The following is a 6,955-nucleotide window of genomic DNA, read 5'->3' on the forward strand; positions in this document are numbered from 1 at the left end:
ATGTTCGGTAGGAAGCACACTTTGGTGTGTCGGTTCGTCGGAGCAGCGACTCTTTGCCTCGTGGTGGTCCGGAACGTCTCTACGGGCTTGTCGCAAAGGCGTCAGAAAGTGGCATCTCCGCCGCCTAGGGCTGTCACCGTTATCGCTGTCGCCGCGCTCCAACTTGTTTTGATCCGCCGCCTTCGTTCCTGCCAACCGTGCGCCCGCTCATCGTCGTTAGGTTATAATACGTGGTACGTGTGTGTGCTTCTCCGTGGACCTAGGGCTGCTCGACGTGTCGAACGATATGTTGGAACAACTAACGGCTCCTTTTCCTGGTTCCATAGTCGTCGTGGTACCCGCGTCGTCAGCCATATCTATGTCCACCATGTTTAGCCGATACGTTTGCTGCAGCTTCTGCTTCCGCCTCAGCGTTCGCCGCTCTCAGCCGCCGCTGTTGTTGCTGCCGTTCTGCCATTCAACCACTACCTGCGAATCTTTCGATGATCGGCCGAACGACCCATCGCTGTGCGACCGATAAATCCTCCGGATTAGGGAGAAACGCCGCCGCTCTCTGCCGCCGTCGAACGGAAAAACGTACATTGTAACGAACGAACGAACGAACGAACGAATTAACGAACGAGCGAACAAACAAACAAAAATAGCCGCGGGGGATGCACTATGTAGATCCTGATCCCCTTGTAACCATACGTACGTTGTTCGATGCTCTCCCGTCCTGGAAGTCGCCGCAGCAAACAGGAGGATGAGCAGCAGCAGGCGCCGCCGCCGTAACCGCCGCCTGCCTGCCGCCTCCTACTCCTGTCAGCGTCCGATCTCACAGCCGTGTGAACGTTCGCTGACACCCGATTTCTTTCCGTCTGGCAAAACCTTGGACGTCCCGCTCGCGGTACACGTGCTGCAGCGACTTCTCGTCCGACAACGCATAAGCGTCGACGTCTGCCGCCGCATCTTCTGATACGTGGACGGTGATAGCGCTAGTCCCTTCTTGCGCCACCTCCACCTTTGTTAGCGCCAAAGAAGATCGATCGAGCAGTCGTGGTCGCAGTCGATTAACCCGTTTTCACCGTCCGCAGTTCCCAAGCCGCCGATCAAGTCGTTGCTCTTCTTGTTCGTTCTTCCCATACCGTCGATTTGCACGGCTGCCGGATGAGCCATCCTCTGTCCGGCGAAGCGCTCACGTCAGTGATCGATACTTGCACCGACAGTCCTCCCGCTCGCGACTCGGTGCTCGAATCGGACTCGTTCGTTTTTATCTCGATGCGATTGTGAAAAGGGGGCGTGTGTGTCGACGATGTTGTTCGCCCGGTCCGCCGCGTTGTTGTCGTTTTTTTTTTTTTTTTTTTTTTTCCCCTAACGTTCGCCGTCGCACGGACGAAAGGGTGAGAAAAAAAAAAAAAAGCTCGAAAAAGCCGCCCAAAAAAATCGGACCGAGGAGCCGCTTGCGAGAACGCGCCATGTGCACGTTGTCTCTCCTCGGTTTTCCGAGCACGAACACGACGCCGGTCGGTCGGTCGGTCGACGAAGGCGACGACGAAGGTGACGGGAAAATTTACGCCGCCGCTGCCCTGGTCCAGCTCCTCCCCGATGACGGCTGTGATGTTGACGTTGACGTTGGCGACGACGACGACGACGACGGAGACGACGACGACGACGAGACGGCATCGATGGCGACCACGATGACGACGACCTCGACGAGTTCAGTCTGCACCTTGACCTCCGATGTCCGTGTGCACTGCCGTCGTGCTGTTTGTCGTTTGTCGTATGTATCGCTGTCAAGGGTGCCGTTGTCGTTGTTGTTGTCGACGTTGTTGCTTGCTCTCTCGTCTCGGTCGGTTGGTACGTTGATGACGACGACGACGACGAAGACGACGACGACGACGACGAGACGGCATCGATGGCGACCACGATGACGACGACCTCGACGATTCCAGTCTGCACCTTGACCTCCGATGTCCGTGTGCACTGCCGTCGTGCTGTTTGTCGTTTGTCGTATGTATCGCTGTCAAGGGTGCCGTTGTCGATGTTGTTGTTGTCGACGCTGTCGTCTGTTCTCTCTTCTCGGCCGGCTGTGACGTGGACGTTGACGACGACGACGACGAGACGGAATCGATGGCGACCACGATGACGACGACCTCGGCGAGTTCAGTCTGCACCTTGACCCTCGATGTCCGTGTGCACTGCCGTCGTGCTGCTTGTCGTTTGTCGTATGTATCGCTGTCAAGGGTGCCGTTGTCGTTGTTGTTGTCGACGTTGGTCGCTTTCGTTCTTTGAGTCTCGGTCTCGGTCCAAGTCAGGGGAGAAACAAAAAAGAGGCCATCAGCGCGGGCAGCGCGCTTCTTCTGACGGCGAACCCCCTCGAAAAATAAATAAACACGTGCCCGTCGTTGTAGTTGTCTGTCTTATGTCGGTCGGTCGGTCGGTCGGTCTGTCGTTCTGTCGAAACAAAGTCCCAAATTCCAACGATACCTGGTTGATCCTGCCAGTAGTCATATGCTTGTCTCAAAGCTTAAGCCATGCAAGTGTAAGTTCACGCCACGCATTAGAACGGGCGAAACCGCGAATGGCTCAGGAACCGGACCTAATCCTCGGGACCGTATTCCTCCTCGGAGGCGATGGATAACTGTGGCAATTCTAGAGCTAATACATGTGACACAGGCCGCGATCGGTCGGCGCGCCGTCGTCGCCACGCCTCGCGCGCTGGCACCCGCGTCGGCCGTTCCGGGTCGCGGCGCTACATATTAGACTGAGACCGATGCGCGTCATTCCGTCCTCCCGTCGTCGGCGTTCCCGCTCGCGGGTCCGTTCGGTGGCGGGGCTCATAGGGCGGCGCGCTCCGCTTTGGTGACTCTGGATAACTCACTGGTCGATCGCACGAGCTTTCACGCCCGGCGACGGGTCTCTCGAGGGTCCGCCCTATCAACTGTCGACGGTCGGTTAAGTGCCTACCGTGGTTACTACGGGTAACGGGGAATCGGGGTTCGATTCCGGAGAGGGAGCATGCGAAACGGCTACCACATCCAAGGAAGGCAGCAGGCGCGCAAATTACCCACTCCCGGCACGGGGAGGTAGTGACGAAAAATAACGACGCGGGACTCTGTCGAGGCCCCGCGATCGGAATGAGTACACTTCAAATCCGTTAACGAGGACCAACCGGAGGGCAAGTCTGGTGCCAGCAGCCGCGGTAATTCCAGCTCCGGTAGCGTATATTAAAGTTGTTGCGGTTAAAAAGCTCGTAGTCCGAACTCGGGTTCGTGGTCGCGCAAGCGGCCCCGGGGCGGCGGCGCCATCGTCCGTCGTTGACTTTGGTCGTCCGTTCGCATTCCCGGCCCTTTCCGCCGGTGTCAACCGCTAGCATACCCGCCACGCGGTCCTGCCGGCGAGGTGGACGAGGAGGTCGTGATCGGGATCCGGGAAAAAAAAAACAAGTGGTCGTCGGTTCGGTTCCGGGAGTAGTCTAACGGGGGGGTGCTACGTGTGTGTGTTTGGGTGCGTTCATTCGCATCCCCGCACTCTGACCCCCGCGCTTCTCTCCCTCTCCCTTTCCGCGCGTTCCTCTTTTTTTTTGAACCCCCCGGTCCGCTCCGAGTCCCTGCTTCGTGTCTTGTCTGCGCGCGTGTTGCGGTCGGCGGTTTCTCCTCCAAGGGTGCTCTTAACCGAGTGTCCGCGGCGGCCGGTACGTTCACTTTGAAAAAATTAGAGTGCTCAGAGCGGGCTGTTCAAGCTTGCATACGATAAGCATGGAATGATGGAAGAGGGCCTCGTCTACGTCTGTCGGTCTCCGTCTACGGCGAGGCAATGATCGAAGGGAGCGGTCGGGGCCACTCGTATTGCGACGTTAGAGGTGAAATTCTTGGATCGTCGCAAGACGAACTGCAGCGATGGCGTGTGGCAAGCACGTTTTCCTCGATCAAGAGCGAAAGTCGGAGGTTCGAAGACGATCAGATACCGTCGTAGTTCCGACCGTAAACGATGCCGACCGGCGATCCGCCGGCGTTCGCTTCCATGACCCGGCGGGTAGCCTGCGGGAAACCAGAGTTCGGTTCCGGGGGGAGTATGGTTGCAAAGCTGAAACTTAAAGGAATTGACGGAAGGGCACCACCAGGAGTGGAGCCTGCGGCTTAATTTGACTCAACACGGGAAAACTCACCCGGTCCGGACACCGGTAGGATTGACAGATCGATAGCTCTTTCTCGATTCGGTGGGTGGTGGTGCATGGCCGTTCTTAGTTGGTGGAGCGATCCGTCTGGTTGATTCCGATAACGAACGAGACTCCGGCCTGCTAACTAGTGCGCCGATGTCAGTGATTTTTACGGCGGGCTCGGCGTCCTCCGTGGCGCTCGGGTCCGGGTCGGTTTTCTCACGCACTTCTTAGAGGGACGGGTGGCAGAAAGCCACACGAGGCGGAGCGATAACAGGTCTGTGATGCCCTTAGATGTCCGGGGCCGCACGCGCGCTACACTGGAGGTATCAGCGGGGACTTCGCCCCGGCCCGAGAGGGTTGGGAAACCTCTGAACCACCTCCCGTGATAGGGATCGGGGCCTGTAACCAACCCCGTGAACGAGGAATTCCCGGTAGGCGCGGGTCAACAGCCCGCGTCGATCACGTCCCTGCCCTTTGTACACACCGCCCGTCGCTACTACCGATCGAACGGTCCGGTGAGGTCCTCGGATCTGGCCGACGACGCCGCCGGGCAGTGCGCGACGTGTCCGTCACGACACTCGTGCATCTACGCCTCGGCGTTCGATGCCTGGAGAAGACGACCGAACCCGATCGTTTAGAGGAAGTAAAAGTCGTAACAAGGTTTCCGTAGGTGAACCTGCGGAAGGATCATTACCGTTTTCCCGTTCGAGACTGGTTTGTTGTTTTCCGGCCTACCTCCTCTGTCTGTCGGCGTCAACGCCTCGAATGCGCGCAAACAAACCTATAAAAGGCGGAGCGAGAGATAGATTTGTGGTGACGCGGAGGTTTTTAAAGCCCCAGCTCTTCTTGCTTGCTTCCGCGTCTTACCACCTGTTTGTTTTTTCGCCCACCGCAAGTGATGGCCGCTTCTTCTTTGCCTTGTCGCCGCTTTATCGTTTTTTTTGTTTTTTTGCAGCCGCTGTGCCACCGCCGCTAGCTAAAAAAACAAACTACTCGCGACATTGCAATGCCGTCACGCCTCCTCGCACAGACCTCCTCGCACACTACTAAATCTATATAAACAAAAACTAATATAAAAAAACCAAGTGCTGAACCCTGGACGGGGGATCACTCGGCTCGTCCGTCGATGAAGAGCGCGGCCAGCCGCGATAACTGATGCGAATTGCAGGACTCAGTGAACATCGACACCTCGAACGCACATTGCGGCCCCGAGATCCCTTGTCTCGGGGCCACGTCCGGTCGAGAGGCGGAACGTTACATGTCTTTCTCCGTTAACGAAACGACATCTTGCCGTCCCCGTGCCCGCCCGGTCCTCGGCACGGTGGTAACCGGGACGTCGCAGGAGCGAGTGACGAGGGGGAAGAAAAATAAAAAAAGAATTGACTCCTTTCAATGTCTTTTTTTTTTTTAAAACCCTCTCCGGCCTCCTCCTTCGTCTCCCGCTGGCAGACCGCGGAGTCTTTTCCCTTTTCGACCGCGTGAAGAAACACTGTGGAGGAGGAGCAGGAGGAGTCTGTCCGAAAGCAGCCGAAGGGAGACCAAAAAAAAAGTACCGACCTAACCGACTGCCGACGTAAGCGCCGCCTGCTCGTCTCGCTCTCTGCCTCATGAAGGTGTCTCTCAGCGACGCCTCGAGCAGCGCGACGAGCACGGCCGTCGCACCGTAAAAAGGTGGCCGCGTCGTAGGCAACGCAACGTCGGATGGGGAGGACCCACGCTTTTTTTTAATTGTTGGCTTCTTCATTTTCGGTCGGACGGGCGCTATATCGGCCAGCCGTCGTCACACGGAGGGTACCGATCGAGATTCCTCTCCTCCAAACACCACACTCTACTAAAAACCGCCGCCCTCGGCTCGGACGAGACGACCCGCTGAACTTAAGCATATCGCTAAGCGGAGGAAAAGAAACCAACCGGGATTCCCTTAGTAACGGCGAGTGAACCGGGAGAAGCCCAACGCCGAATCCCGTCGCAAGTTAAAGGCTTCGGGACGTGTGGCGCATGGGTCGAAGGCAGCCGTTCGTTTTCGTCTCGCATAGTTCGGAGTTCCCTCGATCGGGGCCGCCCGCGGCGGGTGCCAGGCCCATTCGGTGCGGACGGCGAGCGACGGCCTTCGATCCGAGAGTCGGGTTGCTTGGGAACGCAGCCCAAATCGGGTGGTAAGCTCCATCCAAGGCTAAATACCGGGACGAGTCCGATAGTCGACAAGTACCGTGAGGGAAAGTTGAAAAGAACTTTGGAGAGAGAGTTCAAGAGAACGTGAAACCGCCCAGGGGTAAACGGGTGGGACCGCTCACCGCGATCGCGGGGGGACTCAGTCCGGTGCTGCCTAGGCTCGAGCCCAAACTCGATGTGTGTTCTTGAAAGAGAGGCCGTCGCGGCACAGGTCGTCGTTCGTCGTGTCCGCGGGGGACTCGTTCCCCGCGGTTCCAGCTTTTGTGCCCGCGTCGCCGACGAAGGAGACGGGCCGCGTGGATAGCGGGAAGGGAAACGTGGTGACGACCGCGGCGTCGGTAGGTGGCTGCGTCGGTTGGCTGCGACGGAGGGGACTCGTCCTCTCGATCGCTGCTGCCGCCGGGCCCTAACCCGCCGCATCCGTCGCCGCCGCTTCTTCTTTCCTCCTGCTCCCTCCGCGCGCGACTCCGCTGCACCCGTCCCCTTCATCATCGCTCGGCGTAATCATGGCGCGGGCGCTTCGGCGCGACCTCCGCGCGGCCGGCACCGGACGCACTTCCCCTCCGGTCCGTCGTCGCGACCCGTTCCCGGCGTGCAGGTCGAACACGCGGGTTTTTTTCCGTAGGCGGCAGGCGTTTCATC

The 6,955-nt window shown here is 58.4% G+C and overlaps 1 non-coding gene and 1 pseudogene across 1 annotated transcript; both read left to right on the plus strand.

Annotated features, from left to right (window-relative positions):
- Positions 1 to 2,463: 2,463 nt before the first annotated feature.
- On the plus strand, positions 2,464 to 4,834 carry LOC145273454 (small subunit ribosomal RNA; annotated as a pseudogene).
- A 398-nt stretch (positions 4,835 to 5,232) lies between these two features.
- Positions 5,233 to 5,390, plus strand: LOC145273577 (5.8S ribosomal RNA). Its single transcript, XR_013866402.1, has one exon. It is a non-coding gene; the product is annotated as a 5.8S ribosomal RNA (ribosomal RNA).
- Positions 5,391 to 6,955: the final 1,565 nt, after the last annotated feature.

The sequence above is a fragment of the Euprymna scolopes genome, unplaced genomic scaffold (assembly GCF_053919585.1).
Source record: "Euprymna scolopes isolate OS-2025 unplaced genomic scaffold, ASM5391958v1 sca1, whole genome shotgun sequence".
Lineage (NCBI taxonomy): Eukaryota > Metazoa > Mollusca > Cephalopoda > Sepiida > Sepiolidae > Euprymna > Euprymna scolopes.